The sequence below is a fragment of the Ceratotherium simum genome, chromosome 9, assembly GCF_057802395.1.
Source record: "Ceratotherium simum simum isolate JZ-2026a chromosome 9, ASM5780239v1, whole genome shotgun sequence".
Taxonomy (NCBI): domain Eukaryota; kingdom Metazoa; phylum Chordata; class Mammalia; order Perissodactyla; family Rhinocerotidae; genus Ceratotherium; species Ceratotherium simum.
The window spans coordinates 17,072,312-17,085,768 of record NC_141908.1 but is presented as its reverse complement, the minus strand read 5'-3'; the positions used below and the strand labels follow the sequence as shown (position 1 = coordinate 17,085,768).

Below are 13,457 nucleotides of genomic sequence, written 5' to 3'. Positions count from 1 at the left end.
CTTTATCCTGAAGGTAGAAGGGAGACTTTAGGGTTTATGAGACCTGGATTAATCTGATTAGATTTGAGGGAAGCAGGTTTGAGATTTTGAAGCTACCGAACCAGTTTATGTTTTGTCTTTTTGAAAACTGATAGTCTTTATTTTTTAGAACAGTTGTAAGTTTACTGAAAAATTGAGCAAAAAGTACAGAGAATTCCCATATTACCCTTCTCCCCCCACCCCACAGTTTCCCCTGTTATTGATATTTTGCATTATTGTGGCACATTTGTTACAATTGGTGAACCAATACTGCTACATTGTTATTGACGAAAGTCCATAGTTTATATTCAAGTTCACCCCTTGTGTTGTACAGTTCTGTGGGTTTTAACAAATGCATGATGTCATGTATCTGCCATCACAGAATCATCCAGAATAGTTTCACTGCCCTAAAAATCCCATGTGACACCTATTCATCCATCCCCCGACCCCTGAACCTCCTCTGGCAACCACTGATCTTTTTACTGTCTCTATAGGTTTTCTTTTCCAGAATGTCATATAGTTGGAATCATGTAGTTTTTTTTCAGATTGGTCTTTTCACTCGGTAATGTGAATCTGAAGTTTCTCCATCTCTTTTCAGGACTTGATAGTCTATTTCTTTTTTATCATCAAATAATATTCCATTGATGGATGTACCACAGCCTGTTTATCTATGGAAGGACATCTTCGTTGCTTCCAAATTTTTGCAATTATAAAGGCTGCTAAAAACATTCATGTACAGGTTTTGTGTAGACATAAGTTTTTAATGCATCTGGATAGATACCCACAGGATCAAGGTTACTGGATTATATAGGAAGCCTATGTTTAGCTTTGTAAGACACCACCAAACTGTCTTCCAAACTGGCTATACCATTTTGCATTTTCACCAGCAATGTATGGTAATTCCTATTGCTCCGTATCCTCACCAGCATTTGGTGTTGTCAGTGTTTTGGATGTTAGCCATTCTAAAAGGTGTGTAGTGGTATCTCATTGCTCTTTTAATTTCTAGTTCCCTAATGACATATGATGCTGAGCACCTTTTCATTTGCTTATTTACCATCTGTTTATCTTTGGTGACTTATCTGTTAAGATCATTTTAATTAGATTTTTTTTTTCTTATTGTTGAGTTTTAAGAGTTCTTTGAATATTTTTGATACCAGTCCTTTATCAGACAAAGATTTTCTCCCAGTCTATGACTTATCTTTTCATTTTTTTAACAGTGTATTTTACAGAGTATAAGTTTTTAATTTTAATGAAGTCCAGCTTATCAATTTCTTCTTTTATGGATCATGCTCTTGGTGTTGTTTCTAAGTAACCTGGATTTTTTCCTATTTTTTTAAACTTCATTGAAGTAGAATGTTAATACAGACAAGTGCACATATTGGTAAAGCTCACTAAATTTTCACAAATCGAACCTGTGAATAAGTGCCCATATCAACAAATGGAATACTACCAAATGCTCAGGCATCAATTTGAAAGGAATGTTAACAGAGGATAATTTATTTATACTTTGAACAATAGAGACACAAAGTAAAATGATTTAAAATAAGTCTTACTTAACATGGGTGTCACTGACTAGATTTAAATATTTTCAAGACAGGAACCTTGTCTTATTCTGAATTGAATTGGCAACTCCTATTGAGTGCCTGGCACGAAGTAAGCAATTACTAGATAGTCAATGAATAAATTAATTAAAACAAGCAACATGATGTGTTAGGTTTAAGAAAACAAATCACCATTTCAATGGGTAAGATAATCAAGGAACCAATGATGGAGGAAAGAATTCAGGGGTAATTATACACTGAAAGTTAGATTAGAATCATTAGTTGGTCCAAGATAGGTATTTGTTGACCGCATGTAATGTGAACTTCAACAAGTAGAGAAGTGCTGTTGGTGTGGGGGATGGGAGTGGTACCTGGGTTAGGAGAGAGGAAAGGCAACAGAGCACTGGGATTTAGTAAGGTCTGTCAATGATTCTTTGCCTCAGTTAGACGTTAACCTAACTCTTGCTTATAGTTTTGTATCTGACATTGATAACCATTTTTAAAGGAAATGTGAAAATACCAGAGATGTGGCAAAAATGATCAAAAACTGGTGACAAGCCACATGAATACATCATACTTCATACCGTATGTAAGTGTGAAGATAAAAGATTGTACCTGTATGAGAGGTGTGGTTTCTATTAATAGAAGACCAGAAGTTGACCTAATTATTTTCTCCTGGAATAAAGCATTTTTATGAAGAGTTATGAGACTAATTGTTCCAAATAATAAGAGAAGGAATTAAATTAAGACACAAAATAGTTTGATCCAACATATTTTGACTACCAGGGTGATAAACTGCTGAAATAAAGAGGGAAACTGGATAGTTTTTTCTTGGAGATGAAGAAATGGGGAGGCAATGTTGGGTTCTGAGCAATCGAAGCACTTCCCTGTGTGTTAACAGAGACCAGGGTAAGACCATCACTATGGCCCTCGATGCCATTTTTACTTTAAGAAAAGGCAAAAGGAATGTAAAAGTAAAAATTAAACATTAAGAGTGTGAATGCGTAAGTTGAATTGAGGCCATGCTGGCAACATTTAATTAAATAGCAAACTCTTTAAAGGCCCTAATGGAAAAGCTTTAAAGCAAGTCTGTTCTATTTGCACAAGCACTGCAATGTGAAGCCCTGCAATGTACTGCCTTTCAGGTTGGTTAGCAGTCAATACAAGTTGGTATGACACAGTGGAGATGACTTTCCCATTACCCATAACCCTATAAGCCATTGGCTTTTGCTGGCAACAGAGGCTTCTCTGCAAACTCCAGAATACCACTTTCCGAGGCAAATTCTATCACCCTGATGGCATTTTCTAGTTTTATTTGATCTTGAAAAACATTTCATTATGTTTAATTTAGGGAAATGAGATTTCTTTAATTACTATCAGTAGCAGCTATTAGAAGCTCAATTACATTTGCAAATTCATTTTTAAAAGCTTTATGGTGTTCAGATAAAAATTTCAAGTTCTAGTTGAACCTGTTAAAAGTTACTGTTCCTCCCTTTGGTGCCCATGCTTCCAAGAGAGAAGATAAGTTTTACAGTGCAAAATAAATAATGCTAGAAGCTGAGGATTAGCCTAAATAGGACTTAGAATACTCATTTGAATAAATTAGATATTTCATTAAATAAATTGGTTTATCAAATATGTTTATAAATTCTCTTCTTTTGGGGTTTCATATACAATAAGGTCTACAGTGTGAAAGGTCAGGGTGTCCCAGTGGGAGGAGAGGCAGCTTACTAGCTGGGATGCAGAGGTTTCTCATCCGTGTGCATGCCTAGCCCTGGTTATAGTCCTGCAGTGAGTTGTATATCACCACCATCATGTCTAGAACAGTATCTCCATAAAGGATTGTAAAAGGAGGTCCACATAACCTCCATTTATTGGTCTCTTGAATACTGTCAGTGGTTTTAGAAGTGACTCTGATTTGATGTGTTCAAGAGCTTCTTGTTCATATAATTAAACTGTTACTGGCAATAAGAAAGCTTTCCCCACGCTGGCTGTTGCCCTTGTTCTCAGTCACAGTAGCATTACTAGGTTATTTTTTTTATGTTATAGATTATAAAGAGATAGATAAATGTATACATTGAGGTCTGGAGGACACTGGCACCTGTAGTGAGGGGCCCATGATAGGGCTTTGGCCTTCTTACTCAGAATCGCGTTGCATTTCATCTGCAGCATCTAGAAGAACACCTTGTGTAGTAGTTCTGTAGTAAGTGCTAGTGGATGGGACATGTTCATCTCTCCTCAAGTGAGAAGCAGCATTTGCTGTACACCTACAACCAGACCAGTGTTTGTCCATCCACTTGGTGGCAATTTTGAGTTAAGGCATAGAGGTGCCATTCTGCAATGAGAAATAGAAAGCATGTTTTGAAAAACCTTGCAGTTGGTTTGTTAAATTGCTTCACTGTAACGCAAAACCGTTTTTGTTGGCAGGAAATATCAGCTTCTGCTAATAAAGATTGTAAATACCTCTGTTGCTGTTTGTCATGGAAAAACACATGCAAGGTTCAAATGATTTAAAATCATTGTTCCTTGTTTTTTTTTCACTAATAAACAGGAAGGCGAGAAAATGCCGTAACTATTTAAGGTGTGTGCATTTGAAGGGCTTGTTTTTCTGTTTATTATCTTTGGAAGTGTTTGGTGTTGTTCCTCCCAACTTGCTTTAGCTGTTACCCAGACCACTTCGTGCTTATTGTTGGAAAGTAGGATTATATACTTTAGGAATTCAGTTTTTGAGTGGATTAGTATTGGAGAGAGCGAGAATGGTATGTGTCGGTGGCAATCTTACATGTGTTGCTGGCTACTCATGCCTCACATCCACCATGGATTCCCATGGGACTTGTATTAAGAAAGTGAATCATGTGATAAACAGATAGTTGGAAGTCAAGTTTTTATAAAAGCCAGGATCTGACAGCTTACAGAGTATAAAATAAAAGTCCCACATAAAAAGATGCCTTGCATTTGGGCCTTGCACTTTAAAAAAAGTTAGTAGTGCCATTTAAAATTGTCCTGGAACAGTAGTCTCCTGAGACACAAAGTCATCATTGTTTACATTTTTGTACCCCTATTTTCTCTAGCTACTGATCTTTAATGTCTTTGTCACCAGAGAGGATGTAAAAATGAACATGAATGGTATGATTGCAATGGTTTGAAACAGTAATAAAAGACAAAGGCACATTAATTGTTATTCTCAGAAAGCTTACGATTCAATAGCTGTCTAATTTAATAAAGTCTTGTTACAGTGGAATGATTCAGCTGTAAGAAACTTGTAAAAATTGTAATAAGCACTAGAGTCAATGTGATCTTTTTTAATTCTTGAGAGTAGTAGTTTTTCATGCTGTCCAATCTCAGGAAAGCTGCAGTACGCTGCAGAGTTGTTTGTCAATGCCTGGGTTTATTTTCGTAAGAAAGTATTGATTACAGAGTGAAAAACATTTAGTTTAACAGCAATCAATGAGCAACAGAGAAAAGGACATTTGAAGTTTTGAAGTCTTTAAAATATGAACTAAATGCACAATCTGGGGAGTTAAATTATTGGTAAAAAGAGGCATGACCCAAGGGCTACACAGATTCTAGATTGCAAACTTATTCTTTCTCCTCTAAGCCAACTCAGATATTGTGAAGTAGGAGATTTAATTATTGGCTAAAAGGAAAGTTAACTTATTTGGCACAGAGTAAATGTAAAACTTTTGGTAGAGAGATGGAGAAAGAATTTTTCTGCTACAACTTGTAATCTACACACTAAAGGGTCTTACTGTACACTCTGAGTTGTTTGAATTAATGAGTGATTAGACTTAAAATTTTGTTTCAGCATTTGAGAATATATGATAGAAAAGCATTTAAAGATGTCAGCTCCTGTCAACATTGAATCTCATAGACTTGGAGTACTAAAGAAAAACACAATGTTTGTCTGTGTGACTAAATAATCATTTATCTATACGTTATGACTAATATTCAGAATTATCTGATGTTGAGATTAGTTTGACATGAAGTAGGCCCTTTGTAAATTGTTGTTGAATTAAAGTAACTTAACTAATCTCTAACACTAAACAACACTGGCAGGAAATGACTACAGACTCTATTCTCTCTTGGGGGGAAGAGGGAGTATCTATTCCTAACTGAGAATAAGCAGAGACATTGGCTAATGGCTCAGCACCACACGGTAAAATGTAATTCTATGTAAAACACAAAACTGATGCCTTTGTATGGAGATGTAATCACACAATGATAGATAGATAAAAGATTTGTTCCTAGCACAACAGCAAGCACAGATATTATGTGATTTCCAGAATCGCTGAAGGGTTCATTCTTTCTAGAAAATACAAACTTAATTTTTCAATTGTCAACAGTGGCTACAATTTCATTAAATTTGGGGGAAGGTATATCAAGTTGTGTTTGTTTCTCAATAATAATAAGACAGTTCCTCACCCCCATGGATTCTGGGGAGTTTATGAATTTTGGATGAAAGAAATACCACCTCTTGGAAATAAACAATTAGAATTGATTTCTTTTCATGAAATGTCAACTAGTAATTTTGATTAAGGGTCTGCAAACTATGGCTGAGCTGCCCCCCCCCACCTGTTTTTGAAGTAGTTTTTGTGGAACACATCCACACTCAGTGTATTTTCTATGCTGACTTTCATGCTACAAAGGCAGAACTGAGTAGTTGCAACAGAGACTGTATGGCCCATAAAGCCTAAAATGTTTACCATCTGGTCTCATATAGAAAAAATTTGGCAGCCCCTGCTCTAGATAGTCATGCTTTGCCAGCTAATTGTTTGACACATGATCATGATAATTTTCTTAATGGCAAAGACCATCTCTCTTTTTTTTTAAGACTATCTCTTCAATCTCTTTTATTCCCCACAATCTCTAACAGGTCATGGAAAGAGAAAAGCTTAATGACAGTTGGTTCATTATTTGAGCCAAAAGTTTACTAGACCAGGAAAGAAACTCCTTCATCCTTGTAAGGGGAGGCAGTCAAGCTCTGTGACCCTGGAATCAGATTACCTGAGCTCAAACACTGGCTCTGTTATTTATTTCCTATGGCGTTAGTTTCCTAATCTTAATCAATTGCTTTGGAAATAGTGCATATTGTTTGGTGTTGTGAGCATTCAGTGGATACTACATGAAAAGTGCTTACAACACTCAGGGTTCATCATCAGTATCATTGTTATTTGTGGTATAGGAATATCCCTTTCTTTTTTCTCTTCTATTTTCATTCACTTAATTTGTCCTGGAATTGCTTTTGTAGCTTCTCTGTGACTAGACAAGTGCTCTTTAAATGTATATACATGTCTCCTTGTCCTACGTGTCAGTGGGGCTGCTGCCACCAGCCACAGTTCAGATTTAATGCCAGTGGCCACAATCTTGTTGTGTAGATAGATCTCTTTTACATAAAAACTAAACTAAAATAAAGCCACAGACTCCCTCTGCTATAGTAGTTGTGCTTTTATTGGTTCAGCAACTGCTTATAAGTAATGTTCAGTGTACTGAACCCTTTGTAATTTGTGGACTGGGTGTAATCCCTCCTGGTCTAAGAGGTGAGAGCTGCTGTTCTAGGCATGCGGATGTGATGAATGGCATGCCTGTACAATGGCACATGTGTTCTTCTTGACCATGGTAATTAATGGTAGTTTAATCTCACTAATTGAAACCATTTTCTTTGTACATGTTGAATCTGATTCTTTGGTCAAAAATTTTGAGAGTCCTAGCCTATATAAAAACATCTATTTGTGGCACAATGTGCCACTATTCTGTACCTGTAAAAGTGAAGGAACCACCTTTCATAATATTTAAGGCCAGGTAAAAAACTTAGCTTTTAACATTGTTGATTTCTGAAGAAGGAGGCAAAATTTTCTAGGAAGGCTTTTAAGGATACTAATATAATAATGATTAAAATGTTTTGTGATCTTGCCACTTTTCCATCTTCATGTAGGGATTGAATTTTGAGCTTATATATAAAGGTTTATATTGCGAAGGAAAGTAGCTTATAAATGTAGATAAAACTTTTACATATAAATGCTACTGGTCCAGAAGCAGAATTTCACCAAGCTCTTGAAAATTTGTTCTTCTCTCAATTACCTGGGAAGAGAGACTTTGAAGAGGAGGTTTGATCTTCTCTACACAATGACAGACGTAGGCCTGGCTGGATCACCCTGGATGGTTAGTGCCTTTTAGGACCTCAGTTGGATGTGGTGATCTAAAGTGCCTTTCCAAGTCTAAAGACTTATACAAGTGAAAGATATTAATGTGTCCATGTGGAAACATAGCTGAACAGATGGGTTGTGTTCATTCAAGTCTGACTAAGCCGTCCAGGAGGGACCACTTCTGAATGAGAAAGGGCTAAACATTCAGCCAGGAGTAGAAACTGAGGAGAAGCCAGGACATTAAAAGGGCACCTGAGAACACAATTCTGATGCTCACTTACGTTGCACCCAAAAGACGTATAGTCATGACATAGGAGTTTCAACTGTGAGCTTTTGTATACCCGGCCTTGGGTCACACAGACATTCGATTTGTGGTCACTATAGTCTACATTGGCCTATTTTTCATGACTATTATTTGTACCATCTGGGGCCGTGTTTTCCATTTGCTTCCTCTCACCACTGTCTCCCACCTCTCAGAAACTGAGATTATCTATTGTAATCTTCTCCTCCATTTATGTGATTAACCAAGGGTTAAGTGCCCTTTTAAGGAAGTACTCAGATTGTCTTTTAAGAATATACACTTTCCTTTTCTATAGATTACTCTCTCGGCTCATTTGTAGGTCTTTAATGGTTTCCCCATAAAAATGATATTTCTGTTTAACCTTACCTCCACTTAATAACACAAACTCTAATTATTCAATATGTAATATTTTCAATTTCTTCTAACTTTGGTAATTGTATAAAATGAAATACTAAAGCACTGAACCAAAACTTGTGGTTAGTTCCACACTGATCTTTTAAATATTATAGCTGACCTTTTAATGGAATTCTAGATTGTGAAAGTTTGCATTTGCTAACAAGGATAAGGCAAACTGCTAAAAATCATGTTGTTTTAAAATTTCAGGTTTCTAATAGAGTCTAGTTTTATAAAATAACGGAAGCTGGCTATGTAAAAGCAAATCTAGATGTTCTCAGGGCCTTGCTTAAAAAAAAAAAAATCTGAAGAGACTTTTCCACAATGAAATGGGAAGTGTGAAGACGTTCTAGTGTGTTTTCCAAATGAATAAAAAGTATTTGTGAGAAATTAATATTAATTACTGAGGTCCCGGAAGCCATTTCTCTGGCAGATTTAAAACAAAAGCTCTAGTAGTACTTTGAACAGTCTATTGTTGACATTATAATTATTCTCCTATTTTAGAGGAGTGAATAATTATCATAGCAAGTACTCTAATTTCCCATACACATAATTACACCCATTCGCTGAAGACAGACAGGAATATAAGGACTCCAATCACAGAGAAAAAAAGGCTTTTTCGTCTGAGTAGATTTATTCCTCCTACATTCTATAAAATCTAGTAAGGTGAAAAAAAGAACAGTAAAATGTGCTATCCTAAAAAAAACATGGAATTATAAATGCTTTTTAAGGAAGCCACTGCAAATCCTCTAAGAAAAGAAACTGTTGTGTTAGTAGTTAAGGAGTGAAAGTGACTAATCAAATAAGAGATTTGAATATGAAGTTTGGGATTACAATCTATGGGCTGTTGGAAGAGGGCAAAAAATGAGACCAAGCAAAGCCAGTGGTAAGGGAAAGAAAATGACAAACAGGGTGAAACGTATCTAGGGGATTTTTAAACGAAAGCAAGTCTCATCACATTATCCTCAGAGTCAAGATCATGAGGGCGACTGAAATCTGTCACTGGTACAAACTTAGCAAACCTAGAGCTGGCTGCCAACTGAGGAAAAGGAAGTAGTGAGAGGTCAAGAGGATTCAGGATTTAACTCAACAAGGATGTATTGAACACTTCTGGAAGGCTCAGTGATATGCTAATATTCTATGGGGTTTCATTGCCAAGTGCAAGGCCCCATCCCTGTGTAAAGAAAACATGCTCTTTGAAGACATAGGGGATAATAATTATATATGAAATGCTTAGCAAAAGATATGCCATCATATAGTTTTTAAAAAAGCTAAGTTGCATGTTAGAATCACCGATGTATGGGATAAACCATAAATTAGGTGGGCAGTGAAGTAAGCGAGATATCAGGATGGAGGAGGCAGAGCAAGTGGTAACTTTTATAGTAAATATAGCAGAAGTTCAAGATTGGAGTGTAGAAGAGAGAATAAAAGATCTTTTTTTTTTTTAAATTTTTTGTTTATTGCAGTAACATTGGTTTATAACATTGTATAAATTTCAGGTGTACATCATTGTACTTCTATTTCTGCATAGATTACATCATATTCACCACCCAAATACTAATTACAACCCATCACCACACACATGTGCCGAATTATCCCTTTCGCCCTCCTCCCTCCCCCCTTCCCCCTTTCCCTCTGGTAACCACCAATCCAGTCTCTGTCTTTATGTGTTTGTTTGTTGTTGTTGTTATCTACTACTTAATGAGTGAGATCATATGGTATTTGACCTTCTCTCTCTGACTTATTTCATTTTCCATAATACCCTCAATGTCCATCCATGTTGTCACAAATGGCTGGATTTCATCGTTTCTTATGGCTGAGTAGTATTCCATTGTGTATCTATACCACATCTTCTTTATCCATTCGTCCCTTGATGGGCACTTAGGTTGCAAAAATATGGAATGCTTCATGAATTTGCGGGTCATCCTTGCGCAGGGGCCATGCTAATCTTCTCTGTATCGTTCCAATTTTAGTATATGTGCTGCCGAAGCAAGCACTAAAAGATCGTGAAGTCCTCTCTAATAAGGAGCAAGGAGAGAAATATAGTGACTCAAAGTTTTAAATGGAAACAAATTCTGCTGGAGAAATCCGTTCATTCTCTACTGGTCATTGTGGGGTAAAGACAGAAAAGGAACAGAGTAGGGGTGAAAGGAGGAATAAATAAATCTAGGGCCATTCTAAAGTATATAGATTGGTTCAGGGCAGAGAACTGGAAGTAAAAATCCCTAAAAGAACTGAAATCCTCCCTCCCCCTTCCTTGTATGAAATGTACTGTATCCACAGAACAGAGAAAAATAGTACCTAAGACTTCAATTAAGTAGGAAGGAATTTAATAAAGACTCCTGAGAACCTCCAAAGGGATAGAATAATTAATAGCTGCTATTAATTGTGATCAATTAACATGACAACAGAGTAAGATCTGTGACCAAGAGAGAAGAGTGAGTCATTGACTTCTTATAAAAGGACCCAGTGGTTGGGTAAATGAAGTTGTTTTCTAAGTAAATTTGAGAATTGAGCCTTTTGACTAAACAAACTCAAGGAAATGATTGGGGTAAGGGAAAGAGTGTGCCTGAATTAGGCAGTCGACAAAGTTTACCACTTACTGGGATTGTAAATTCAATGTCTTGCTTTTTTTGGTCAGCTCCCATAATCATCAAATATTCAAAGACTTGGGAGGAAATGGTTTTCTGAGAAGCTTGTTGAAGTCGGAAAGTCAGTGAGCCAGAGAACCCTGTGGAAAGGCCTTTTCCAAATCAAGGAACCATTGCTAATGAATGACAGTAATAAAAAAGAAGCAGTCACTGCTTGTCCCTGTTACGGTAGTCTTTCACTTCTGGAGTCCACCCTGAAGAAGAATTATCTTGCTCAAATATCATTTAGATTTTGTCATTCTCCTCAAAATCTACTGAAACCTGCAATTGTTTAAGAACCAAATTAAAACCAATGCCTTTGGGGTCTATGTTTCACCACCTCTCTTCCCAGTTGTGTAACACCCAATGATATCATTTTAACATTGCCTTACCTGTTTTACACTAGCCAAGAAAATAATGCCCTTTGCCTCATAAATCTACAGCTTCATCCACTGAATTATCTGTATAGGGATGCCAGTCACCTTCATCATTATTGAATGAAATCCATACTATGACTAACCTCCCATGTATGTGTGCCCCCCTACCCCATCTTATAGATGTTATGTTTCATTGCGTTATACTCTTCATACCATTAGTAATTATATTTCCCTTACTGTTGTAGGGGAGAAAAATTCTTCTCTACTCTCTTTGGGTCTCTGACTTGGCCTAAGAATTAAACTGATGAGACAGATTACAGGAGAAAAGCATACACATTTTATTGAATTTTTACATGTATATGGGAGCCTTCACAAGAGAAGGAAGACCTGAAGAAGTGACCAGACAGAGAAACAATCAATTTGTGAAGAATTGACAAGGCAGAAGGGTTTGGGCTAGGGGCAGTAAGTGGTGAAGAAGTAACTAGGAAGATAAGAATTAGTTTAACTAGGTTTGTTTGTGTAGATTTCTTGGCTCTGAATTTTCTGTCTGTGGTGATAAGAATGTCTTCCTTCCTCCTGGGTACAGGGAGGGTACCTCTCACGGGAGGATTTTATGATGTGTTGCAGGGAAGAAGGATGAAGGGGTGGAGGATATCAGAGTGACCTTCCTGCTTCTCCTGTTTTCTCAAACTCCTTCAATTTAAGATATTCAATATGCCAACATGCCGTATTTTGGGTAACATGTCCTAAACCCCATCACTGTGATTGTGGCTAATTTTAGGGATGCATAAAATATGAAAATTGAAAGAGACCTTAGCATGTTAGAAGGAGGTCCAAAGAGGGTGATTGTATTTCCCAAAGTCACGTGGCAAATTAATGGGAGAACCAGAAGGGTAATAACCCAGACTACTAGCCTCATGCTTTCTCTACCACAGGAATCATGATGGTGAAAATGAAGACACTTAAAGTGATGAAAAATGTGGGAAGTGGGTCAATGTATAACTTGCTGTCCTATTTTTTCCAGCTGTATGATGATAAAATTAATACTTCATTACTTTATATTATGAATGCAATATTAATATTTTATTCTTTGCTGGTAGACCTAGTTGATAAATCATAAAGATCATTGACTATAAGCAAAAGACAACTTAATTTTCTCTCTTTGTAGGATACCATAATTTGTCATAATTTGTTTCAACATGACTTTATAACCTGTATCAATCTTGACATGCCAAACCTTCATTTTATCATGCTTTCTTGCCCAATCCACTCTGAAAATACTCCTCCCATTAAGTTCACATCTGTATCCATTTGCTAAGTAGAAAACATGCGTAATTTTTGCCGAAGAAAATTTAAGCTATGGAGCGATTCACCTGTGGCACTTCTCTTTTAGTAGCGCTCTCCTTCAGCACTGAGGACAATTTTAAGGTCCTCCTAAGTGCTCATCTGTCTTCTTTACCCTTGAAATCCTCCCCCCTCCTTTAGTTCTCTCACTCACCTTTTCCTCCTTCCTCTCACTTTTTTTTTTTTCTCTTTTTAACCAAGCTCTGTGTCTTTTTATGCTAGAATAAAAGCTTTGTCTCTCAAGCGATGTTATCAGCACTGCAGATGTACTCTGGGCTGCTTCTATCCTGGCATCTCAAAATCTGATTCTGATTCTTCTATTACAGCCAACAGTACAGGCTTTAAAGAAATCAATTCTTAAGCTCCTTATCTGTTTCTCTGCTTCTAGGATAACTGAATCTTTCATAACTAATGGGAATATTGAATTCAGGGAGCCTTCAGGGAAAATATATTGCAATTTGTGTAAAAAGCAAAAATGAGGCTGCAATTAGATGCAATAACGATAGCTTAATTTAGATCCATTACACATTGGCTTGATAGAAATTGGTTAATGTAGAGTTTTTCCATTAAAAACTAGTTTTCGTGAAAACATAACAGTTTAATTTTGTTGCTGATGTGTGTTTAGTTTATGGACTTCTGAAGGAAAAAAATTACTTGTCAATTTTAGATTCTCAATAGATGGCAAGAGAATTAGAATGGTTCTTCTGAGT

General features: G+C 36.6%; 1 protein-coding gene and 1 non-coding gene across 6 annotated transcripts in view; one reads left to right on the top strand and one right to left on the bottom strand.

Moving 5' to 3' along the window:
- The window catches only part of NCKAP5 (NCK associated protein 5), a 906,791-nt gene that overhangs the window by 465,524 nt on the left and 427,810 nt on the right, over positions 1-13,457 (top strand). The gene's annotated exons all lie outside the window — the stretch shown is intronic.
- Positions 10,287-10,393, bottom strand: LOC147916243 (U6 spliceosomal RNA). Its single transcript, XR_015553310.1, has one exon. It is a non-coding gene; the product is annotated as a U6 spliceosomal RNA (small nuclear RNA).